Source organism: Budorcas taxicolor, unplaced genomic scaffold (genome assembly GCF_023091745.1).
Source record: "Budorcas taxicolor isolate Tak-1 unplaced genomic scaffold, Takin1.1 scaffold754, whole genome shotgun sequence".
Lineage (NCBI taxonomy): Eukaryota > Metazoa > Chordata > Mammalia > Artiodactyla > Bovidae > Budorcas > Budorcas taxicolor.
In genome coordinates this window covers 5962-33142 of record NW_026292730.1, presented here as the reverse complement: position 1 = coordinate 33142, position 27181 = coordinate 5962, and the positions used below count along the sequence as shown (strand labels likewise).

At 39.2% G+C, this 27181-nt stretch overlaps 1 long non-coding RNA gene across 1 annotated transcript; it reads right to left on the bottom strand.

Moving 5' to 3' along the window:
- Positions 1–1515: 1515 nt before the first annotated feature.
- Positions 1516–19729, bottom strand: LOC128071461 (uncharacterized). Its single transcript, XR_008201876.1, has 2 exons — positions 18487–19729; positions 1516–1875 (listed from the first exon to the last, which is right to left on the bottom strand). It is a non-coding gene; the product is annotated as an uncharacterized LOC128071461 (long non-coding RNA).
- Positions 19730–27181: the final 7452 nt, after the last annotated feature.

Genomic DNA, 27181 nt, shown 5'->3' with positions numbered 1-27181 from the left:
TATTGATATTTAATAATGCAAGGGTAGCTCCTCCGATTAAGTGAATTAATAAGTGCCCTGCTGTGATGTTGGCTGTTAATCGTACGGCAAGGGCTACTGGTTGGATGAAGAGGCTGATGGTTTCGATAATTACCAGTATTGGGATTAGTGGGGTAGGTGTTCCTTGTGGTAGGAAGTGGGCGAGTGATGCTTTGGTTTTGTTGCGGAAGCCTGTAACTACGGCCCTGCTCATAGGGGAATAGCCATGCCTAAATTTATTGATAGTTGTGTGGTTGGTGTAGTAATAAGCCTAATAAATTTGTAGACCCAATAAATAGAATTAGGGACATTAATATCAATGTTCATGTTTGTCCTTTGGTGTTGTGAGTGCTTATTATTTGTTTTGACATGAGTTGAAGTGCTCATTGTTGGAGGGAGATAAGGCGGTTATTAATTATCGGTTTGATGTAGGAAATAGTAAGCTAGGGAATATAATGACGAGAGTAACAAGGGGGAGGCCTAGAATTACAGGGGTAATGAAAGAGGTAAATAGATTTTCGTTCATTTTGTTTCTCAAGGGGCGTCTTGTTTTGGCGTTTTTGTTGTTATTAATTTTGGGTTATAGTAGAAATCGTGTTTTGAGATTTTAATTGGAGAACAATAAAGAGGACTAAAAATATTGATAGAATTGTCGTGAGTCACGTTGATGTGTCTAGTTGTGGCATGTCATCAAGGAGAGTGTTGTGCTCTCGGTCTTTAACTTAAAGGTTAATGCTGGCATAGCTTCTTGATGACTTATAACATTGATGCAGATCACTTTTCAAAATATTCTAATGGGACTAGTTCGAGAACGATTGGTATGAAACTATGATTTGATCCGCAGATTTCTGAGCATTGGCCGCTAAAATAGGCCTGGACGAGTTGATATGAGGGGTGTTTGATTTAAACGGCCTGGAATTGCGTCTGTTTTTAGTCTAGAGAGGGAACTGCTCATGAGTGTAAAACGTCTTCGAGGAGATAAGTATTCGAATTGTTATTTCTATAGGTAATACAGCTCGGTTATCTACTTCTAGTAATCGTAGTTCTCCAGGTTTCAATTCTGATGTTGAATTATATAGGAGTCGAAGCTTAAGTCTTCATAGTCTGTGTACTCATAACTTCAGTATCATTGATGTCCTATGGTCTTTACTGTGAGAGATGGTTGTTGATTTCGTCTATTATGTATAGAATTCGTAGGGATGGGAGAGCAATTATAATCAGAATAATGGCTGGTAGAATGGTTCAGATTGTTTCTACTTCTTGTGCGTCTATGGTGCTGGTATGGGTTAGTTTTGTTGTTAGTATCAGTAAGATAATATAGAGTACAAGTGAGCTAATTAGGAAAACAATTATCAGAGTGTGATCGTGAAAGTGTAGCAGTTCTTCTATGATGGGTGATGTTGCGTCTTGAAAGCCTGGATATGCCATATGAGATGTACGGGACTTTCACCTGTAATTTAATCTTGACAAGGTTATGTAATGTTTTACTAACATCTCGTTTATTGAGAGAGACATAGTGGTTATGGTGTTGGCTTGAAACCGATAATAGGGGGTTCAATTCCTTCCTCTCTTATTTTAGGTTAATGTATGTAGGTTCTTCAAATGTGTGATATGGTGGAGGGCATCCGTTTAGTCATTCTAGATTTGTTGTGGTTAGGTCCACGGTTAAGACTTCCCGTTTGGATGCAAATGCTTCTCAGATGATAAAAGTCATTAATATTACTGCCGTTAGTGAGATGAATGAGCCTATAGATGAAATAGTGTTTCATATTGTATATGCGTCTGGGTAATCGGAGTATCGTCGTGGTATACCAGATAGCCCTAAGAAATGTTGTGGGAAGAAGGTCATGTTAACACCTACAAATATAATTGCGAAATGGATTTTGGCTCATGTGTCATTAAGGGTGTAGCCTGAGAATAAGGGAAATCAATGTACAAATCCTCCTATGATAGCGAATACAGCTCCTATTGATAGTACGTAGTGGAAATGTGCTACCACATAGTATGTGTCGTGGAGAACGATGTCAAGGGAGGAGTTGGCTAAAACAATTCCAGTTAGTCCTCCAACTGTAAAAAGGAAAATGAAGCCTAGGGCTCATATTATAGCGGGGGATCATTTGATATTTCCTCCGTGAAGTGTTGCTAGCCAACTAAAGACTTTTACTCCGGTTGGGATAGCAATAATTATAGTAGCGGATGTAAAGTAAGCTCGTGTATCGACGTCTATTCCGACTGTGAATATATGATGGGCTCATACAATAAATCCTAGAAATCCAATTGATATTATGGCTCATACTATTCCTATATATCCAAATGGCTCTTTTTTTCCTGAATAGTAGGTTACGATGTGGGAGATTATTCCAAAGCCAGGTAAAATTAGAATATATACTTCGGGGTGTCCAAAAAATCAGAATAAGTGTTGATATAAGATAGGGTCTCCTCCTCCTGCTGGGTCAAAGAAAGTTGTATTCAGGTTTCGGTCTGTTAGTAATATTGTGATGCCAGCTGCTAATACAGGAAGTGAGAGGAGGAGTAGTACGGCAGTGATCAGTACAGATCACACGAACAGGGGGGTCTGGTATTGTGATATTGCGGGAGGTTTTATGTTAATAATAGTTGTAATAAAATTAATGGCTCCTAAAATTGAGGAAACACCTGCTAGGTGTAGGGAGAAAATGGTCAGGTCTACTGAGGCTCCTGCGTGGGCTAGATTACCTGCTAGAGGGGGATATACGGTTCAACCCGTCCCTGCTCCGGCTTCGACTATAGAGGATGCTAGGAGTAATAGGAAAGAAGGGGGGAGGAGCCAAAAACTTATATTATTTATCCGAGGGAATGCTATATCAGGGGCTCCAATCATTAGAGGAACTAGCCAGTTGCCAAACCCTCCAATTATAATAGGCATTACTATAAAGAAGATTATTACGAATGCGTGTGCAGTTACAATTACGTTGTAGATTTGGTCATCTCCAAGTAGAGTTCCGGGTTGGCCTAACTCAGCACGAATTAGTAAGCTCAGAGCGGTTCCTACTATGCCGGCTCAGGCACCAAATAGAAGATAAAGGGTACCGATATCTTTATGATTAGTTGAAAATAATCAGCGGTTTATGAACATGGGTAAAATGGCTGAGTAAAGCAATAGACTGTAAATCTAAGAATAGAGGTTTGATTCCTCTTTTTACCAGGTCCTGTAGTGAATTAACATATTGAATTGCAAATTCAAAGGAGCAGCTTCAAACTCTGCCGGGGCTTCTCCCGCCTTTTTTTTCTTGCGGCGGGAGAAGTAGATTGAAGCCAGTTATTTAGGGTATTTAGCTGTTAACTAAAGTTTCGTGGGGGTGGGACCCACCAATCTAGTGAGGATTTAGCTTAATTAAAGTAGTTGATTTGCATTCAATTGATGTAAGATATGATCTTGCAGTCCTTATCAGGAATTAAGTAAATTATACTTGCTTAGGGCTTTGAAGGCTCTTGGTCTATTTAACCTAAATTCCTATTCTAGGATTGAGAGAATTGGTGTAAGTGGTAGTAGTATAGTGGACAATACGGTTATTGTTGGTAGGAGGGTTATTCGTTTTATGGTTGAGAATTGTCATTTTATTTTTATGTTGTTTGTGGAAGGGAACATAGTAAGTGTGGTGGAATATGCCAGTCGTATGTAGAAATATAGGTTTAGTAGTGCTGTAATTGCTATGAAGGTAGGTAGGATAATGCTATTGTTTTTTGTCATTTCTTGAATAATTATTCATTTTGGCATAAATCCTGATAGTGGGGGGAGTCCTCCTATTGATAGGAGGGTAATGAGAATTAGAATAGTTATGATGGGTGTTTTGTTTCATGTGTGTGATAGTGATAGAGTGGTTGTGGTTGAGTTGGCTATAAATAGTGTAAATATGGTGGAAGTTATGATGATGTAAATGATTAGGTTTAGTAATGTTATGGTGGGATTGTATGGTAAAATTGCTGTTATTCAGCCTATGTGGGCAATTGATGAGTAAGCTATAATTTTTCGTAGTTGGGTTTGGTTTAATCCTCCTCAGCCTCCGATTATAATGGATAGAATTGATAGGGTTAAGATTATATTTAGGTTGATGGATTGGGATACTTGGTAAAGTACCGATATGGGTGCTAGTTTTTGTCATGTAAGTAAGATTAGGCCTGAAGATAGAGGGATGCCTTGTGTTACTTCTGGGACTCAGAAGTGGAATGGGGCTATTCCTAGTTTTATGGCGAGGGCTATTGTTATGAGTATGGAGGCTGTTGGGTTAAATAGTTTTATTACGGTTCATTGGCCTGAGAATATTAAGTTGATGATAATGGCTATTATTAGTAGTATTGAGGCTGTTGATTGAGTTAGGAAATATTTAGTTGATGCTTCTGTGGCTCGTGGGTTGTGTTTTTTTATTATAATAGGAATGATGGCGAGTATATTTATTTCAAATCCGATTCAGATGAGTAGTCAGTGGGAGCTAATTATAACGATAATGGTTCCAAGTATTATAGTTATTAAGATAATAATGAGAGTGATTGGGTTTATTAGTACGGGAAGGATACAAACCAACATTTTCGGGGTATGGGCCCGATAGCTTAATTAGCTGACCTTACTATTAGAATTTGGTGTAATTGGGAGCACGAAGAGTTTTGAGTTCTTAGGAGTAGGTTCAATTCCTATAGTTCTAGAAATAAGAGGATTTAAACCTCTATAATTTACTCTATCAAAGTAACTCTTTTGTCAGACATATTTCTTATGTTTGTGGGGGGATACTTGATAGGAGAATAGGTAGAGATACATGTCATATGCATAGGGCTAGCGTTAGGGGTAGAAAATTTTTTCATAATAAGTGCATCAGTTGATCATAGCGGAATCGGGGGTAGGATGCTCGGATTCATAGGAAGGTCATTGTGAGTAGTAGTGATTTGATGATAAAGTTAATTGCGTAGAGTTCTGGTATGTATGGGTTATGGGATGCTCCTAGGAAGAGGGTTGTTGTGAAGATATTTATTATAATAATGTTTGCATATTCTGCTATAAAGAATAGGGCGAATGGTCCTGCGGCGTATTCTACATTAAAGCCCGATACTAGTTCAGATTCTCCTTCAGTAAGATCAAATGGTGCTCGGTTTGTTTCTGCTAGTGTTGAAATGAATCATATTATTGCTAAGGGTCATGCTGGGAAGATTAGTCATACTTGTTCTTGTGTAATGATTAATGTAGAGAGAGTGAAGGATCCATTTATTAGTAAGATTGATAGTAAGATAATTGCTAGTGTAACTTCATATGAAATTGTTTGTGCTACTGCTCGTAGGGCTCCAATAAGAGCGTATTTTGAGTTGGAGGCTCAGCCTGATCAGAGGATCGAGTATACGGCTAAGCTTGATATAGCTAATATGAAAAGGATTCCTAAGTTTATATTGATGAGGGGATAGGGTATGGGTAGGGGGATTCATATAGTTAAGGCTAGGGTTAGGGCTAGGATGGGGGCTAGAATAAATATTGAGATTGAGGCATGTGGCAGGTCGTAGGGGTTCTTTAATGAAAAGTTTGATTGCATCGGCGATGGGTTGGAGTAAGCCATATGGTCCTACAATATTTGGGCCTTTTCGGAGTTGTATGTAGCCTAGGATTTTTCGTTCAACTAGTGTAAGAAAAGCTACGGCTAGAAGAATGGGGATAATAAGTGTTAAGATGTTGAGTATAAACATTTTGTTAAGGAGAGGATTTGAATCTCTGAGTATAAAGGTTTAAGTTTTACGCAATTACCGGGCTCTGCCACCTTAACTGGGCCCTTTTCTAGGGCAGGTATTGTTTGTGAGGTCAATTGAGATAAAGTCATTGATTGATTTAAGGCGCTTTGTTGAAGTTGGCCTTATTTCTCTTGTCCTTTCGTACTGGGAGAAATACATAACAGATAGAAACCGACCTGGATTACTCCGGTCTGAACTCAGATCACGTAGGACTTTAAATCGTTGAACAAACGAACCTTTGATAGCGGTTGCACCATCGGGGTGTCCTGATCCAACATCGAGGTCGTAAACCCTATTGTCGATATGGACTCTTGAATAGGATTGCGCTGTTATCCCTAGGGTAACTTGTTCCGTTGATCAAGTCTTTGGATCAATAAACGATAGTTTGATTTGACTTGTGGGTCTAGTCTTTAAAATCGTTCGGAGGATTTTTTGTTCTCCGAGGTCACCCCAACCAAAACTGCTAGTCCATAAAGAGTGTTGTTATCCCTTAATGGTTAAGTTTATTTTCTTTGGACTAGTTAGTTAAAGCTCCATAGGGTCTTCTCGTCTTGTTGGTTTATTCCCGCCTCTTCACGGGAAGGTCAATTTCACTGATTGGAAGTAAGAGACAGTAAAACCCTCGTGTGGCCGTTCATACAAGTCCTTATTTAGAGAACAAATGATTATGCTACCTTTGCACGGTCAGGATACCGCGGCCGTTTAACGTCTAGTCACTGGGCAGGCAGTGCCTCCAATACTGGGGATGCTGGAGGTGATGTTTTTGGTAAACAGGCGGGATTTGTGTTTGCCGAGTTCCTTTTACTTCTTTTAATCTTTCCTGGGTGCACTCCTGTGTTGGATTAACAGTATAATTAATAAATTATTTATTGTTGGGTTATTTTTATTTACTGTTAACAGTCAGAGTATTATCAGATACTGACTTAAACTTGTGCAAGGAGAAAATATTTCTTGTTACTCATATTAACATTATTGCTTCTATTTAGTAATAGAATAGTCCAGTACTAGGTCTAGGAGTTGGTTATATTGTTGTTGGGATTAGTATTGTTTTTATTGTTGAGCTTTAACGCTTTCTTAATAGATGGCTGCTTTTAGGCCTACTATGGTGTTGTAAGATCTTACTCTCTAGTGAAGGTTGTACCCATTTCTAAAAGGCTGTACCTTTTTAGACTAACTTTTAAAGATACAGTGAGATTTGTTTATATTTTTTGGTATCTTTAAAGCTGAACTAAGATTCATTTTCTGGACAACCAGCTATCACCAGGCTCGTTAGGCATGTCACCTCTACTTATAGATCTTCTCACTATTTTGCCACATAGATGAGTTGGTTCTAATAAACTGTCTATAGGTAGCTCGTCTGGTTTCGGGTTACTTAGCTGAAATTCGTTTTGTTAAGTTTTTTGCTCGTTAATTCATTATGCAAAAGGTACAAGGGTTAATCTTTGCTTTTTTGTACTTTGATTATTTTCTTTCATCGTTCCCTTACGGTACTTTCTCTATAGCGCCATGTTTAGAATTTCTATCTCCTATACTTTAATAGGGGTAAATGTTTTGTTTTAGTATGTTTTGGTTATTGGATTGAAGAGTGGGGGTTTGGGCTAGGCATAGTTCAAAACATTCACAGTACACGAAATCTTCTAGGTGTAAACTAGATGCTTTAATTAAGCTATGTCTTGGTTTGTCCAAGCACACTTTCCAGTATGCTTACCTTGTTACGACTTACCTCCTCTCGTGTAATTGGTGCATGTAAATAGGTTTGGGTGCATATATTTACTTGAGGAGGGTGACGGGCGGTGTGTGCGTGCTTCATGGCCTGGTTCAACTAAGCACTCTATTCTTAGTTTACTACTAAATCCTCCTTTGGCTGTTAGTTTCATAATGGCTTTCGTATTAAGTTTTCTTGGATAGAAAATGTAGCCCATTTCTTCCCATTCCATAGGTTACACCTTGACCTAACGTTTTTATGTGTTATGATTGAGCTTACTTTTGTTCCTTTTCAGGGTTTGCTGAAGATGGCGGTATACAGACTGTATTAGCAAGGATTGGTGAGGTTTATCGGGGTTTATCGATTATAGAACAGGCTCCTCTAGAAGGGTGTAAAGCACCGCCAAGTCCTTTGAGTTTTGGGCCGTTGCCGGTAGTACTCTGGCGAATAATCTTGTTTTTGCAATTATTTATGTTTAGGGCTAAGCATAGTGGGGTATCTAATCCCAGTTTGGGTCTTAGCTATAGTGTGTCAGTTGTCGTAGAGTTACTTTCGTCACTTATTTTTGTTATAATTATGGCTTTTTACAGCTTAATTAGGATTTAACTCTATTTGGTGTAGTACTTTAACACGTTTTACGCCGTGTTCCTGTTAGCTTGGGTTAGTCGTATGACCGCGGTGGCTGGCACGAGATTTACCAACCCTAGTTAATATGGCTTAGTCGAACTTTCGTTCATGGCTTAAATTTTGTCACTGCTGTTTCCCGTGGGGGTGTGGTTAAGCAAGGCGTTATGAGCTACAGGGTGTGTGCTTGATACCTGCTCCTCTTAGTCCTGCTGATTCGGAGGGCGCTACTCACCGGGGTGCGGATGCTTGCATGTGTAAGTCTATTGAAAGTTAACAGGAAGGCCAGGACCAAACCTATGTGTTTATGGAGTTGGTATACTCATCTAGGCATTTTCAGTGCCTTGCTTTAAATTTAAGCTACATTAACCATGTAGTATGTAAGCAGACCCAGGCACCTATATGTCTATCTTGTTTGGAGTGTGAATTTGAGTATTGGGGGTGAGATAAATTTATATTGATACTTAGGGGGAAGTATGTTAAAAATGGTGGTTAATATTTAAGAGGGGGGGGGGGGAAATATAATAGGTATGTCCTGTAACCATTGACTGAAATGCCCATGCCTACCATTATGGGGATGCTCAAGATGCAGTTAAGTCCAGCTACAATTTATGCTCCGGGTCGGGGCCTTTGACGGCCATAGCTGAGTCCAAGCATCCCCGAAAATTAAAAAATACCAAATGTATGACAGCACAGTTATGTGTGAGCATGGGCTGATTAGTAATTAGTCCATCGAGATGTCTTATTTAAGAGGAAAGAATGGGCGGTTTTAGATGAGATGGCCCTGAAGAAAGAACCAGATGTCTGATAAAGTTCATTAAATAGCTACCCCCACGATTAATGGGCCCGGAGCGAGAAGAGAAATCCCTGCCAAGCGGGTTGCTGGTTTCACGCGGCATGGTCGGTAAGCTCGTGATCTAGTGGACGGGATACGCATGGTGACGAGGATAGATTTGACTTTATGCGCTATGTACGATCTAAGCAGGAAATGTCCTATGTACTATAGATAATTTTTATTGTACTTGCTTATATGCAAGGGGAAAATCATTTAATGTACTATATACATATTATATCTTTATTACATTAATTATGATGTACATGCTTATATGCATGGGGTAGATCATGTAATGTAATATATACATAGTATGTCTTTATTACATTAATTATAATGTACATACTGCACACAAAGTAGGTCATGTAGTATACTGCATTTATGTATGTTTTTATTATATTACTTCAGTGTATATATTCATACATATAGGATGGATCATGTGGTGTGCTAGACGCATATCATGTTTACATTGTATGAGTGTTAGTGGGTATGTTTGGGCAAATGACATGGTGTGTCTGTGTGTAGTACTCGTACATGTGTCTATTGAGGTGAGTTATTAAGCATGTTGTTACACGTGCAAGCTTATAGAGTGGGAGATTTGTGTCGTATGTTTAAAAATTTTAGCGGATTTAATACTGGGGAGGTTCTTAGTGTTTTTGGGGGTATATCAATAGACGCAATTAATAGTGGTTCAGGGAATAGTTTAAGTAGAACTTCAGCTTTGGGTGTTGATGGTGAGGCTATCGCTTCTTCCTTGAGTCTTAGGGAGGTTAATTGTTCTCCTTTTCTGGTTTACAAGACCAGCGTATTAATTTTACTACAAAGACTTGTCTTCATTTCAGGAGATTGTTTTCGATGGTGCTGGCTAGTGGTATTATTGCCAGGATGATGAGGAAATATATGATGGATGCTAATTGTCCGATGGTGATGTAGGGGTGTTCAACCGGTTGTCCTCCGATTCATGTAAGTGTTAATAGGTCTGCTATTAAAAGTCAGAATATGCATTGGCTGATTGGTCGGAACATTATGCTTCGTTGTTTGGATGTGTGGAGGAAGGGTACGAGTGTTAAGATCAAGATGGAAAGGACTAAGGCTAGGACTCCTCCCAGTTTATTGGGGATTGATCGTAGGATTGCGTATGCAAATAGGAAATACCATTCTGGCTTAATGTGGGAGGGTGTACTGAGTGGGTTTGCTGGAGTATAATTATCCGGGTCTCCGAGTAGGTCGGGAGTGAATAGTACTAGTGATATGAGGATGAGGATTAATAGTATGATGCCTAGGATGTCCTTGATGGTGTAATAAGGGTGAAATGGAATTTTGTCTGTGTCTGATGGAATTCCTGTGGGGTTGTTGGATCCTGTTTCGTGGAGGAAAATTAAGTGGATTATGGTGAGAGCTACAATGATAAATGGGAGGATGAAGTGGAAAGCGAAGAATCGGGTGAGGGTGGCTTTGTCTACTGAAAATCCCCCTCAGATTCATTCAACTAGGTTGGTGCCAATGTATGGGATTGCCGAGAGGAGGTTGGTAATGACTGTTGCTCCTCAGAATGATATCTGTCCTCATGGTAGGACATAGCCTATGAATGCTGTGGCTATTGTTGTAAATAGGAGAATTACTCCGATGTTTCATGTTTCTAAGAAGGTATATGATCCGTAATATAGGCCTCGTCCTACATGCATAAATAGGCAGATAAAAAATATTGATGCTCCGTTTGCGTGCATATATCGGATGATTCAGCCATAGTTTACGTCTCGACAAATGTGGGTTACAGAGGAGAATGCTATTGTTGTATCGGATGTGTAGTGTATTGCTAGGAATAGGCCTGTTAAGATTTGTAGAGCTAAGCAAGTGCCTAGGAGGGATCCAAAGTTTCATCATGATGAGATGTTTGATGGAGTTGGGAGGTCAATGAGTGCGTTGTTTACGATTTTTATTAGTGGGTGAGTTTTTCGGATGTTGATCATTAGTGTTCTTGTAGTTGAATAACAACGATGGTTTTTCATATCATTAGTCATGGTTAGATTCCATGCAGGAATAATGATTATGTACATTGTATTTATTTTAAGTGTAATTTTTGTGATGGGCTTTGTAGGGTTTTCTTCAAAACCTTCGCCTATTTATGGGGGGTTGGGATTGATTGTGAGTGGTGGGGTTGGGTGTGGTATTGTGTTAAATTATGGTGGTTCTTTTTTAGGTTTAATGGTTTTTTTAGTTTATTTAGGGGGTATAATGGTGGTTTTTGGTTATACGACAGCTATGGCTACTGAGCAGTATCCTGAGGTTTGGGTTTCTAATAAGGTTGTTTTAGGAACGTTTATTACTGGTTTGTTGATGGAGTTTTTTATAATTTACTATGTGTTGAAGGATAAGGAGGTGGAGATTGTGTTTAAGTTTAATGGTATGGGGGATTGGGTAATTTATGATACAGGGGATTCTGGGTTTTTTAGTGAGGAGGCCATGGGGATTGCTGCTTTGTACAGCTATGGTACTTGATTAGTTATTGTTACTGGTTGATCTTTATTAATTGGTGTAGTGGTGATTATAGAGATTACTCGTGGAAATTAAGTAGAATTGTGCTAGTGAAAATCGTAATTAGGAAGGAAAGGAAATATAATTTAATTAAGCCTTTTTGGTTTGTGATTATGATAGATGTTTTTATTTGGGTTAGTGAGATGGTTTTTGGTATAATGGTTTCTAGTCAGGTTAGGTCTAGAAGGGAGGATGCTGATTTTTGGCTTATTGTTAGATTTATATAGGGGGTTAAGCGGTGTATGACTGTGGGATAATATCCTAGTAGGTTAGAAAATTTGAATATGTTTGATGGGTAATTGAACTTTAAGTAGTGGGTTATGTTGTTAATTTCTAGTGCTAGAATAAAGCCTAGGATTGTAATTGTTAGGGCGGTGATTTTTAGGTAGTAGGGTATAGTTGTTTGGGGAATGGTTGTTGGGGGGATGTTGTTAGAAATGATGAATCCTGCGAAAAGACTTCCGATTAGTAAGCGTTTAATTGAGTTAATTAGGAATGGGTTGTTTTCATTAATAGAAATAAGGGTTGGGAATCGGGGTTGTCCTAGGAGTGTGAAGAAAATAATACGGGTACTGTAGATAGCTGTGAAGGAGATGGCGATTAGTGTTATTAAGAGGGCTCAGGCGTTGGTATATGACGTGTTGGCGGATTCAATAATTAGATCTTTGGAGTAGAATCCGGTGAGGAAAGGTATTCCTGTTAGTGCAAGGCTGCCAATAATAAGGGCTGTTGCGGTGAATGGTATGGCTTTAAATAGGCCTCCTATTTTTCGAATATCTTGTTCGTTATTTAGATTGTGGATGATGGAGCCGGAGCATAGAAATAATATGGCTTTGAAGAAAGCGTGGGTGCAGATGTGAAGAAGTGCTAGGTGAGGCTGGTTAATTCCAATTGTTACTATCATAAGGCCGAGTTGGCTGGATGTAGAGAAGGCGATGATTTTTTTAATGTCATTTTGGGTGAGGGCACATATTGCTGTAAATAGTGTGGTAATGGCTCCTAGGCATAGTATAGTAGATTGGATGAGTTTATTGTTTTCTGTTAATGGATAAAAGCGGATTAGTAAGAAAATACCTGCTACTACTATTGTACTTGAGTGGAGTAATGCTGAGACAGGTGTCGGACCCTCTATTGCGGAGGGTAATCATGGGTGCAGGCTAAATTGTGCGGATTTTCCGGTTGCGGCTAGAATTAGTCCTATTAGAGGTAGATTTGAGTTCTCTGGTTTTAGTAAGAAGATTTGTTGAAGGTCTCAAGTGTTGAGGTTAATTAGGAATCATGCTATTGCTAGGATAAATCCGATGTCGCCAATGCGGTTATATAGGATTGCTTGTAGAGCTGCTGTGTTTGCGTCTGCTCGTCCGTATCACCATCCAATTAGTAGAAATGATATAATTCCGACTCCTTCTCAGCCAATGAATAGTTGAAAGATGTTATTTGCAGTGACGAGGATGAGTATTGTGATAAGAAATAAGAGTAAGTACTTAAAAAATTGGTTGATGTTGGGGTCGGAATGTATGTATCATATTGAGAATTCTATGATGGATCATGTGACGAATAGTGATACTGGGATAAATATTGTCGAGAAGTAATCTATTTTGAAGCTGAGAGATAGTTTGAGGGTTTGGATGGTTAGTCAGTGTCAGTTTGAAATAATTATTTCTTGTCCTGTATGAATAAATATTATAGTGGGAATTATACTAGTGATAAAGGCGTATGAAATGGTTGTTTTTACGTAAAGTGGGTAATTGGTGAATTTGTGGGTGCTAAGACTAGTTGTCATGATGGGTACGGTTAGTAGGATTAGGGTAGTTAGTGTGAGGGATGGGAACAGGTTTATTACTTTTATTTGGAGTTGCACCAATTTTTTGGTTCCTAAGACCAATGGATAACTGCTATCCTTTAAAAGTTTGAAAAAGCCATGTTGTCAGGCATGGGAGCATAGAATTAGCAGTTCTTGCATACTTTTTCGGTAAATAAGAAGGTGATAGGCTTCTATTGTTAGATTCACAATCTAATGTTTTTTTAAACTATATTTACAGTATAGGGGTCCTAGGATAATTTTTGGGTTTAGGGATAGAAGCAGTAGTGGTAGTATGTGTAGTGATATGAGTGCATTTTCTCGTGTGAAGGAAGGTGAAATGTTATTGATATGATGAGTGTATTTGCCCCGTTGTGTTGTGATTAGTATATAGAGGGTGTAGAGAGTAGTGATTACTATGTTAAGTCCTATTAGAATAATTGTGATATTAGATCATGAAAAAGTCGATATTACTACAAATAGTTCTCCGATTAGGTTGATTGTTGGGGGTAGAGCCAGGTTGGTTAGACTTGCTAGGAGTCATCAGGTGGCTATTAGTGGAAGAAGTGTTTGTAGGCCGCGGGCTAAGATTATTGTACGGCTGTGAATTCGTTCGTAGTTAGAATTTGCTAGGCAGAAAAGTATAGAGGATGTAAGGCCGTGGGCAATTATCAGGGCGGTGGCTCCTATGTAGCTTCAGGGTGTTTGGATTAGGATTGCAACGATGACAAGTGCCATGTGGCTAATAGAGGAGTACGCGATGAGTGATTTCAGGTCCGTTTGACGAAGGCAAATTGAGCTGGTTATGATTATGCCTCATAGTGATAGCATGATGAATGGGTATGCTATAAAGTCGGTGATTGGATCTAGGAGAAGCGTAATTCGTAACATGCCGTATCCTCCTAGTTTTAGTAGGATTGCTGCAAGAACTATGGAGCCTGCAATTGGGGCTTCTACGTGGGCTTTGGGTAGTCAGAGATGAAGTCCGTATAGTGGTATTTTTACTATAAAGGCTATTATGCATGCTAGTCACATGAAGGTGTTGGATCAGGAGCTGGGTATTGGTTGTACTCAGTATTGTAGAATTAGGAAGTTTAGGGATCCTATTGTGTTTTGAATATAGATTAGTGCAACTAGTAAGGGTAGGGATCCTGCTAGTGTATAAAACAAGAAGTAGAGACCGGCATTTAGGCGTTCTGTTTGGTTCCCTCATCGGGTAATAATAATGAGTGTGGGAACTAGTGTTGCTTCAAATATAATATAAAAGAGAATTAGTTCTGTAGCAGAGAATGTCATAATTAGAAATAGTTGTAATAGGATTAGTATTGAGATGAAGAATTTTTTTCGGGCTGGGTTTTCTTTTGATAGGTGATGCTGGCTAGCTATAAGTATTAAGGGGAGGAGTCATATGGTTAGAATAAGTAGTGGTGTAGATAAGGAGTCGGAGAAGAAAGTTAATGAGAAGTTGAGGCTGTTATCGCCAAATTGGTTTATAAGGAGTAGGCTTGTAAGGCTAATTAGTAAGCTGTGGAGTGTGGAGTTAATTCAGATTATGTTATTTTTTGATAGCCAGGTTAGGGGTATAAGTATTATTGTGGAAATAATGTATTTTAGCATTGTAGCAGATTAAGGTTTTGTACGTAGTCGGTGCCGTATGTGTTTGATACCATTACTAGCAAGGATAGGCCTAGTGCTGCTTCGCAGGCTGCGAAAACTAGTAGAATAATGGGTATTATACTGGCTAAAGTGAAGTGTGAGTTTAGGATTATTAGGGTAGCTATAACGAATAAGGACAATATTATTCCTTCCAGGCATAGGAGGGAGGATATTAGGTGAGATCGATACATTAGTAATCCCGTGAGAGATACTATGAATGCTATTATAATATTTATGTATACGAGGGACATTTGGTACTTATGAGTTTGATCATAATCTAATGAGTCGAAATCATTTATTTTGGTTTAAACTAAGTACCATATTCGGTCCATTCTAATCCTTTTTGGGTTCATTCATAGGCTAGGCTTGTGGCTAGTAGGAAAATTAGGAGAAGGGATATAGTAAGCATTGTGTTAAGGTTAGTTGTTTGTGAGGCCCATGGTAGTGGTAGAAGTAGTGCAATTTCTAGATCGAAGAGGAGGAATGTGATAGCTACTAGAAAGAATTTTATGGAGAAAGGAAGGCGAGCAGATCCTATGGGGTCGAATCCACATTCGTATGGGCTTGTTTTTTCTGAGTATACGTTTAGTTGGGGGAGTCAGAATGCGATGGTCACGAGCAATGTAGCTAGTGTAAAGTTAGTTAGGAGGGTAATTATAAGGTTTATTGTTCTTTTTCGGGTTAGGCCGAAGCTAACTGATTGGAAGTCAGTTGTACTAATTAATACTAAAAGAACATGAGCCTCATCAGTAGATGGAAACATAGAGGAAAAGTCATACTACGTCTACGAAGTGTCAATATCAGGCAGCGGCTTCGAAGCCGAAATGGTGATTGGAGGTAAAGTGAAATTTTAGTTGGCGGAGGAAGCAGACAATTAAGAAAGTAGATCCAATAATGACATGGAGGCCGTGGAATCCTGTAGCTACGAAGAAAGTTGAGCCGTAAACTCCGTCTGAGATTGTAAAGGGAGCTTCATAGTATTCTGATGCTTGTAGAAGTGTAAAGTATACGCCTAACGTAATGGTGATGAATAAGGCTTGTAGCATGTGGTTACGGTTCCCTTCTATGAGGCTGTGGTGGGCTCAGGTAATGGAGACTCCTGAGGCTAGAAGGACAGAGGTGTTGAGTAGTGGGACTTCTAAGGGGTTAAGTGGGTGAATGCCTGTTGGGGGTCAGCAGCTGCCTAATTCGGGTGTAGGAGCAAGGCTTGAGTGATAGAAGGCTCAGAAGAAGCCAGTGAAGAATAGGACTTCGGAGACGATGAAGAGGATTATTCCGTAGCGAAGGCTTTTTTGGACAGCAGGAGTATGGTGGCCTTGAAAGGTACTTTCTCGGATTACATCTCGTCATCATTGGTATATTGTAAGTATGTTTGTTGTTAGGCCTAGGGTCAGTAGAGCTGTTGAATTGAAGTGAAATCACATGATGAGGCCAGATGTTATTAGGAGGGCAGATAGTGCTCCTGTGAGGGGTCAGGGACTTGGGTTTACTATGTGATAGGCGTGGGTTTGGTGTGTCATTATGTATTGTCGTGCAGATATAAGCTAACTAGGAGGGTGAATACGTAGGCTTGAACTATAGCTACTGCGAATTCGAGGATTGTTAGTAGAGCTAAAATAGTAAATGTAATAAGTGCTGTTGTGGTATTGATATTTAATAATGCAAGGGTAGCTCCTCCGATTAAGTGAATTAATAAGTGCCCTGCTGTGATGTTGGCTGTTAATCGTACGTACGGCAAGGGCTACTGGTTGGATGAAGAGGCTGATGGTTTCGATAATTACCAGTATTGGGATTAGTGGGGTAGGTGTTCCTTGTGGTAGGAAGTGGGCGAGTGATGCTTTGGTTTTGTTGCGGAAGCCTGTAACTACGGCCCCTGCTCATAGGGGAATAGCCATGCCTAAATTTATTGATAGTTGTGTGGTTGGTGTAAATGAATGGGGTAATAAGCCTAATAAATTTGTAGACCCAATAAATAGAATTAGGGACATTAATATCAATGTTCATGTTTGTCCTTTGGTGTTGTGAGTGCTTATTATTTGTTTTGACATGAGTTGAAGTGCTCATTGTTGGAGGGAGATAAGGCGGTTAATAATTAGTCGGTTTGATGTAGGAAATAGTAAGCTAGGGAATATAATAGGAAATAGTAAGCTAGGGAATATAATGACGAGAGTAACAAGGGGGAGGCCTAGAATTACAGGGGTAATGAAAGAGGTAAATAGATTTTCGTTCATTTTGTTTCTCAAGGGGCGTCTTGTTTTGGCGTTTTAGTTGTTATTAATTTTGGGTTATAGTAGAAATCGTGTTTTGAGATTTTTAATTGGAGAACAATAAAGAGGACTAAAAATATTGATAGAATTGTCGTGAGTCACGTTGATGTGTCTAGTTGTGGCATGTCATCAGGAGAGTGTTGTGCTCTCGGTCTTTTAACTTAAAAGGTTAATGCTGGCATAGCTTCTTGATGACTTATAACATTGATGCAGATCACTTTTCAAAATATTCTAATGGGACTAGTTCGAGAACGATTGGTATGAAACTATGATTTGATCCGCAGATTTCTGAGCATTGCCGTAAAATAGGCCTGGACGAGTTGATATGAGGGTTGTTTGATTTAAACGGCCTGGAATTGCGTCTGTTTTTAGTCCTAGAGAGGGAACTGCTCATGAGTGGTAAAACGTCTTCGGAGGAGATTAGTATTCGAATGTTATTTCTATAGGTAATACAGCTCGGTTATCTACTTCTAGTAATCGTAGTTCTCCAGGTTTCAATTCTGATGTTGGAATTATATAGGAGTCGAAGCTTAAGTCTTCATAGTCTGTGTACTCATAACTTCAGTATCATTGATGTCCTATGGTCTTTACTGTGAGAGATGGGTTGTTGATTTCGTCTATTATGTATAGATTCGTAGGGATGGGAGAGCAATTTAATCAGAATAATGGCTGGTAGAATGGTTCAGATTGTTCTACTTCTTGTGCGTCTATGGTGCTGGTATGGGTTAGTTTTGTTGTTAGTATCAGTAAGATAATATAGAGTACTAGTGAGCTAATTAGGAAAACAATTATCAGAGTGTGATCGTGAAAGTGTAGCAGTTTTCTATGATGGGTGATGTTGCGTCTTGAAAGCCTAGCTGTACGGGATATGCCATATGAGATGTACGGGACTTTCACCTGTAATTTAATCTTGACAAGGTTATGTAATGTTTTACTAACATCTCGTTTATTGAGAGAGACATAGTGGTTATGGTGTTGGCTTGAAACCGATAATAGGGGGTTCAATTCCTTCCTCTCTTATTTTAGGTTAATGTATGTAGGTTCTTCAAATGTGTGATATGGTGGAGGGCATCCGTTTTAGTCATTCTAGATTTGTTGTGGTTAGGTCCACGGTTAAGACTTCCGTTTGGATGCAAATGCTTCTCAGATGATAAAAGTCATTAATATTACTGCCGTTAGTGAGATGAATGAGCCTATAGATGAAATAGTGTTTCATATTGTATATGCGTCTGGGTAATCGGAGTATCGTCGTGGTATACCAGATAGCCCTAAGAAATGTTGTGGGAAGAAGGTCATGTAACACCTACAAATATAATGCGAAATGGATTTTGGCTCATGTGTCATTAAGGGTGTAGCCTGAGAATAAGGGAAATCAATGTACAAATCCTCCTATGATAGCGAATACAGCTCCTATTGATAGTACGTAGTGGAAATGTGCTACCACATAGTATGTGTCGTGGAGAACGATGTCAAGGGAGGAGTTGGCTAAAACAATTCCAGTTAGTCCTCCAACTGTAAAAGGAAAATGAAGCCTAGGGCTCATATTATAGCGGGGGATATTTGATATTTCCTCCGTGAAGTGTTGCTAGCCAACTAAAGACTTTTACTCCGGTTGGGATAGCAATAATTATAGTAGCGGATGTAAAGTAAGCTCGTGTATCGACGTCTATTCCGACTGTGAATATATGATGGGCTCATACAATAAATCCTAGAAATCCAATTGATATTATGGCTCATACTATTCCTATATATCCAAATGGCTCTTTTTTTTCCTGAATAGTAGGTTACGATGTGGGAGATTATTTCCAAAGCCAGGTAAAATTAGAATATATACTTCGGGGTGTCCAAAAAATCAGAATAAGTGTTGATATAAGATAGGGTCTCCTCCTCCTGCTGGGTCAAAGAAAGTTGTATTCAGGTTTCGGTCTGTTAGTAATATTGTGATGCCAGCTGCTAATACAGGAAGTGAGAGGAGGAGTAGTACGGCAGTGATCAGTACAGATCACACGAACAGGGGGGTCTGGTATTGTGATATTGCGGGAGGTTTTATGTTAATAATAGTTGTTATAAAATTAATGGCTCCTAAAATTGAGGAAACACCTGCTAGGTGTAGGGAGAAAATGGTCAGGTCTACTGAGGCTCCTGCGTGGGCTAGATTACCTGCTAGAGGGGGATATACGGTTCAACCCGTCCCTGCTCCGGCTTCGACTATAGAGGATGCTAGGAGTAATAGGAAAGAAGGGGGGAGGAGCCAGAAACTTATATTATTTATCCGTGGGAATGCTATATCAGGGGCTCCAATCATTAGAGGAACTAGCCAGTTGCCAAACCCTCCAATTATAATAGGCATTACTATAAAGAAGATTATTACGAATGCGTGTGCAGTTACAATTACGTTGTAGATTTGGTCATCTCCAAGTAGAGTTCCGGGTTGGCCTAACTCAGCACGAATTAGTAAGCTCAGAGCGGTTCCTACTATGCCGGCTCAGGCACCAAATAGAAGATAAAGGGTACCGATATCTTTATGATTAGTTGAAAATAATCAGCGGTTTATGAACATGGGTAAAATGGCTGAGTAAAGCAATAGACTGTAAATCTAAGAATAGAGGTTTGATTCCTCTTTTTACCAGGTCCTGTAGTGAATTAACATATTGAATTGCAATTCAAAGGAGCAGCTTCAAACTCTGCCGGGGCTTCTCCCGCCTTTTTTTTTCTTGCGGCGGGAGAAGTAGATTGAAGCCAGTTATTTAGGGTATTTAGCTGTTAACTAAAGTTTCGTGGGGGTGGGACCCACCAATCTAGTGAGGATTTAGCTTAATTAAAGTAGTTGATTTGCATTCAATTGATGTAAGATATGATCTTGCAGTCCTTATCAGGAATTAAGTAAATTATACTTGCTTAGGGCTTTGAAGGCTCTTGGTCTATTTAACCTAAATCCTATTCTAGGATTGAGAGAATTGGTGTAAGTGGTAGTAGTATAGTGGACAATACGGTTATTGTTGGTAGGAGGGTTATTCGTTTTATGGTTGAGAATTGTCATTTTATTTTTATGTTGTTTGTGGAAGGGAACATAGTAAGTGTGGTGGAATATGCCAGTCGTATGTAGAAATATAGGTTTAGTAGTGCTGTAATTGCTATGAAGGTAGGTAGGATAATGCTATTGTTTTTGTCATTTCTTGAATAATTATTCATTTTGGCATAAATCCTGATAGTGGGGGGAGTCCTCCTATTGATAGGAGGGTAATGAGAATTAGAATAGTTATGATGGGTGTTTTGTTTCATGTGTGTGATAGTGATAGAGTGGTTGTGGTTGAGTTGGCTATAAATAGTGTAAATATGGTGGAAGTTATGATGATGTAAATGATTAGGTTTAGTAATGTTATGGTGGGATTGTATGGTAAAATTGCTGTTATTCAGCCTATGTGGGCAATTGATGAGTAAGCTATAATTTTTCGTAGTTGGGTTTGGTTTAATCCTCCTCAGCCTCCGATTATAATGGATAGAATTGATAGGGTTAAGATTATATTTAGGTTGATGGATTGGGATACTTGGTAAAGTACCGATATGGGTGCTAGTTTTTGTCATGTAAGTAAGATTAGGCCTGAAGATAGAGGGATGCCTTGTGTTACTTCTGGGACTCAGAAGTGGAATGGGGCTATTCCTAGTTTATGGCGAGGGCTATTGTTATGAGTATGGAGGCTGTTGGGTTAAATAGTTTTATTACGGTTCATTGGCCTGAGAATATTAAGTTGATGATAAATGGCTATTATTAGTAGTATTGAGGCTGTTGATTGAGTTAGGAAATATTTAGTTGATGCTTCTGTGGCTCGTGGGTTGTGTTTTTTTATTATAATAGGAATGATGGCGAGTATATTTATTTCAAATCCGATTCAGATGAGTAGTCAGTGGGAGCTAATTATAACGATAATGGTTCCAAGTATTATAGTTATTAAGATAATAATGAGAGTGATTGGGTTTATTAGTACGGAAGGATACAAACCAACATTTTCGGGGTATGGGCCCGATAGCTTAATTAGCTGACCTTACTATTAGAATTTGGTGTAATTGGGAGCACGAAGAGTTTTGAGTTCTTAGGAGTAGGTTCAATTCCTATAGTTCTAGAAATAAGAGGATTTAAACCTCTATAATTTACTCTATCAAAGTAACTCTTTTGTCAGACATATTTCTTATGTTTGTGGGGGGATACTTGATAGGAGAATAGGTAGAGATACATGTCATATGCATAGGGCTAGCGTTAGGGGTAGAAAATTTTTTCATAATAAGTGCATCAGTTGATCATAGCGGAATCGGGGGGTAGGATGCTCGGATTCATAGGAAGGTCATTGTGAGTAGTAGTGATTTGATGATAAAGTAATTGCGTAGAGTTCTGGTATGTATGGGTTATGGGATGCTCCTAGGAAGAGGGTTGTTGTGAAGATATTTATTATAATAATGTTTGCATATTCTGCTATAAAGAATAGGGCGAATGGTCCTGCGGCGTATTCTACATTAAAGCCCGATACTAGTTCAGATTCTCCTTCAGTAAGATCAAATGGTGCTCGGTTTGTTTCTGCTAGTGTTGAAATGAATCATATTATTGCTAAGGGTCATGCTGGGAAGATTAGTCATACTTGTTCTTGTGTAATGATTAATGTAGAGAGAGTGAAGGATCCATTTATTAGTAAGATTGATAGTAAGATAATTGCTAGTGTAACTTCATATGAAATTGTTTGTGCTACTGCTCGTAGGGCTCCAATAAGAGCGTATTTTGAGTTGGAGGCTCAGCCTGATCAGAGGATCGAGTATACGGCTAAGCTTGATATAGCTAATATGAAAAGGATTCCTAAGTTTATATTGATGAGGGGATAGGGTATGGGTAGGGGGATTCATATAGTTAAGGCTAGGGTTAGGGCTAGGATGGGGGCTAGAATAAATATTGAGATTGAGGATGTGGCAGGTCGTAGGGGTTCTTTAATGAAAAGTTTGATTGCATCGGCGATGGGTTGGAGTAAGCCATATGGTCCTACAATATTTGGGCCTTTTCGGAGTTGTATGTAGCCTAGGATTTTTCGTTCAACTAGTGTAAGAAAAGCTACGGCTAGAAGAATGGGGATAATAAGTGTTAAGATGTTGAGTATAAACATTTTGTTAAGGAGAGGATTTGAATCTCTGAGTATAAAGGTTTAAGTTTTACGCAATTACCGGGCTCTGCCACCTTAACTGGGCCCTTTTCTAGGGCAGGTATTGTTTGTGAGGTCAATTGAGATAAAGTCATTGATTGATTTAAGGCGCTTTGTTGAAGTTGGCCTTATTTCTCTTGTCCTTTCGTACTGGGAGAGAATACATAACAGATAGAAACCGACCTGGATTACTCCGGTCTGAACTCAGATCACGTAGGACTTTAAATCGTTGAACAAACGAACCTTTGATAGCGGTTGCACCATCGGGGTGTCCTGATCCAACATCGAGGTCGTAAACCCTATTGTCGATATGGACTCTTGAATAGGATTGCGCTGTTATCCCTAGGGTAACTTGTTCCGTTGATCAAGTCTTTGGATCAATAAACGATAGTTTGATTTGACTTGTGGGTCTAGTCTTTAAAATCGTTCGGAGGATTTTTTGTTCTCCGAGGTCACCCCAACCAAAACTGCTAGTCCATAAAGAGTGTTGTTATCCCTTAATGGTTAAGTTTATTTTCTTTGGACTAGTTAGTTAAAGCTCCATAGGTCTTCTCGTCTTGTTGGTTTATTCCCGCCTCTTCACGGGAAGGTCAATTTCACTGATTGGAAGTAAGTGACAGTAAAACCCTCGTGTGGCCGTTCATACAAGTCCTTATTTAGAGAACAAATGATTATGCTACCTTTGCACGGTCAGGATACCGCGGCCGTTTAACGTCTAGTCACTGGGCAGGCAGTGCCTCCAATACTGGGGATGCTGGAGGTGATGTTTTTGGTAAACAGGCGGGATTTGTGTTTGCCGAGTTCCTTTTACTTCTTTTAATCTTTCCTGGGTGCACTCCTGTGTTGGATTAACAGTATAATTAATAAATTATTTATTGTTGGGTTATTTTTATTTACTGTTAACAGTCAGAGTATTATCAGATACTGACTTAACTTGTGCAAGGAGAAAATATTTCTTGTTACTCATATTAACATTATTGCTTCTATTTAGTAATAGAATAGTCCAGTACTAGGTCTAGGAGTTGGTTATATTGTTGTTGGGATTAGTATTGTTTTTATTGTTGAGCTTTAACGCTTTCTTAATAGATGGCTGCTTTTAGGCCTACTATGGTGTTGTAAGATCTTACTCTCTAGTGAAGGTTGTACCCATTTCTAAAGGCTGTACCTTTTTAGACTAACTTTTAAAGATACAGTGAGATTTGTTTATATTTTTGGTATCTTTTAAAGCTGAACTAAGATTCATTTTCTGGACAACCAGCTATCACCAGGCTCGTTAGGCATGTCACCTCTACTTATAGATCTTCTCACTATTTTGCCACATAGATGAGTTGGTTCTAATAAACTGTCTATAGGTAGCTCGTCTGGTTTCGGGTTACTTAGCTGAAATTCGTTTTGTTAAGTTTTTTGCTCGTTAATTCATTATGCAAAAGGTACAAGGGTTAATCTTTGCTTTTTTGTACTTTGATTATTTTCTTTCATCGTTCCCTTACGGTACTTTCTCTATAGCGCCATGTTTAGAATTTCTATCTCCTATACTTTAATAGGGGTAAATGTTTTGTTTTAGTATGTTTTGGTTATTGGATTGAAGAGTGGGGGTTGGGCTAGGCATAGTTCAAAACATTCACAGTACACGAAATCTTCTAGGTGTAAACTAGATGCTTTAATTAAGCTATGTCTTGGTTTGTCCAAGCACACTTTCCAGTATGCTTACCTTGTTACGACTTACCTCCTCTCGTGTAATTGGTGCATGTAAATAGGTTTGGGTGCATATATTTACTTGAGGAGGGTGACGGGCGGTGTGTGCGTGCTTCATGCCTGGTTCAACTAAGCACTCTATTCTTAGTTTACTACTAAATCCTCCTTTGGCTGTTAGTTCATAATGGCTTTCGTATTAAGTTTTCTTGGATAGAAAATGTAGCCCATTTCTTCCCATTCCATAGGTTACACCTTGACCTAACGTTTTTATGTGTTATGATTGAGCTTACTTTTGTTCCTTTTCAGGTTTGCTGAAGATGGCGGTATACAGACTGTATTAGCAAGGATTGGTGAGGTTTATCGGGGTTTATCGATTATAGAACAGGCTCCTCTAGAAGGGTGTAAAGCACCGCCAAGTCCTTTGAGTTTGGGCCGTTGCCGGTAGTACTCTGGCGAATAATCTTGTTTTTGCAATTATTTATGTTTAGGGCTAAGCATAGTGGGGTATCTAATCCCAGTTTGGGTCTTAGCTATAGTGTGTCAGTTGTCGTAGAGTTACTTTCGTCACTTATTTTTGTTATAATTATGGCTTTTTACAGCTTAATTAGGATTTAACTCTATTTGGTGTAGTACTTTAACACGTTTTACGCCGTGTTCCTGTTAGCTTGGGTTAGTCGTATGACCGCGGTGGCTGGCACGAGATTTACCAACCCTAGTTAATATGGCTTAGTCGAACTTTCGTTCATGGCTTAAATTTTGTCACTGCTGTTTCCCGTGGGGGTTGTGGTTAAGCAAGGCGTTATGAGCTACAGGGTGTGTGCTTGATACCTGCTCCTCTTAGTCCTGCTGATTCGGAGGGCGCTACTCACCGGGGTGCGGATGCTTGCATGTGTAAGTCTATTGAAAGTTAACAGGAAGGCCAGGACCAAACCTATGTGTTTATGGAGTTGGTATACTCATCTAGGCATTTTCAGTGCCTTGCTTTAAATTTAAGCTACATTAACCATGTAGTATGTAAGCAGACCCAGGCACCTATATGTCTATCTTGTTTGGAGTGTGAATTTGAGTATTGGGGGTGAGATAATTTATATTGATACTTAGGGGGAAGTATGTTAAAAATGGTGGTTAATATTTAAGAGGGGGGGGGGGGAAATATAATAGGTATGTCCTGTAACCATTGACTGAAATGCCCATGCCTACCATTATGGGGATGCTCAAGATGCAGTTAAGTCCAGCTACAATTTATGCTCCGGGTCGGGGGCCTTTGACGGCCATAGCTGAGTCCAAGCATCCCCGAAAATTAAAAATACCAAATGTATGACAGCACAGTTATGTGTGAGCATGGGCTGATTAGTAATTAGTCCATCGAGATGTCTTATTTAAGAGGAAAGAATGGGCGGTTTTAGATGAGATGGCCCTGAAGAAAGAACCAGATGTCTGATAAAGTTCATTAAATAGCTACCCCCACGATTAATGGGCCCGGAGCGAGAAGAGAAATCCCTGCCAAGCGGGTTGCTGGTTTCACGCGGCATGGTCGGTAAGCTCGTGATCTAGTGGACGGGATACGCATGGTGACGAGGATAGATTTGACTTTATGCGCTATGTACGATCTAAGCAGGAAATGTCCTATGTACTATAATAATTTTTATTGTACTTGCTTATATGCAAGGGGAAAAATCATTTAATGTACTATATACATATTATATCTTTATTACATTAATTATGATGTACATGCTTATATGCATGGGGTAGATCATGTAATGTAATATATACATAGTAAGTCTTTATTACATTAATTATAATGTACATACTGCACACAAAGTAGGTCATGTAGTATACTGCATTTATGTATGTTTTTATTATATTACTTCAGTGTATATATTCATACATATAGGATGGATCATGTGGTGTGCTAGACGCATATCATGTTTACATTGTATGAGTGTTAGTGGGTATGTTTGGGCAAATGACATGGTGTGTCTGTGTGTAGTACTCGTACATGTGTCTATTGAGGTGAGTTATTAAGCATGTTGTTACACGTGCAAGCTTATAGAGTGGGAGATTTGTGTCGTATGTTTAAAAATTTTAGCGGATTTAATACTGGGGAGGTTCTTAGTGTTTTTGGGGGTATATCAATAGACGCAATTAATAGTGGTTCAGGGAATAGTTTAAGTAGAACTTCAGCTTTGGGTGTTGATGGTGAGGCTATCGCTTCTTCCTTGAGTCTTAGGGAGGTAATTGTTCTCCTTTTCTGGTTTACAAGACCAGCGTATTAATTTTACTACAAAGACTTGTCTTCATTTCTGGAGATTGTTTTCGATGGTGCTGGCTAGTGGTATTATTGCCAGGATGATGAGGAAATATATGATGGATGCTAATTGTCCGATGGTGATGTAGGGGTGTTCAACCGGTTGTCCTCCGATTCATGTAAGTGTTAATAGGTCTGCTTTAAAAGTCTGAATATGCATTGGCTGATTGGTCGGAACATTATGCTCGTTGTTTGGATGTGTGGAGGAAGGGTACGAGTGTTAAGATCAAGATGGAAAGGACTAAGGCTAGGACTCCTCCCAGTTTATTGGGGATTGATCGTAGGATTGCGTATGCAAATAGGAAATACCATTCTGGCTTAATGTGGGAGGGTGTACTGAGTGGGTTTGCTGGAGTATAATTATCCGGGTCTCCGAGTAGGTCGGAGTGAATAGTACTAGTGATATGAGGATGAGGATTAATAGTATGATGCTAGATGTCCTTGATGGTGTAATAAGGGTGAAATGGAATTTTGTCTGTGTCTGATGGAATTCCTGTGGGGTTGTTGGATCCTGTTTCGTGGAGGAAAATTAAGTGGATTATGGTGAGAGCTACAATGATAAATGGGAGGATGAAGTGGAAAGCGAAGAACGGGTGAGGGTGCTTTGTCTACTGAAAATCCCCCTCAGATTCATTCAACTAGGTTGGTGCCAATGTATGGATTGCCGAGAGGAGGTTGGTAATGACTGTTGCTCCTCAGAATGATATCTGTCTCATGGTAGACATAGCCTATGAATGCTGTGGCTATTGTTGTAAATAGGAGAATTACTCCGATGTTTATGTTTCTAAGAAGGTATATGATCCGTATATAGGCCT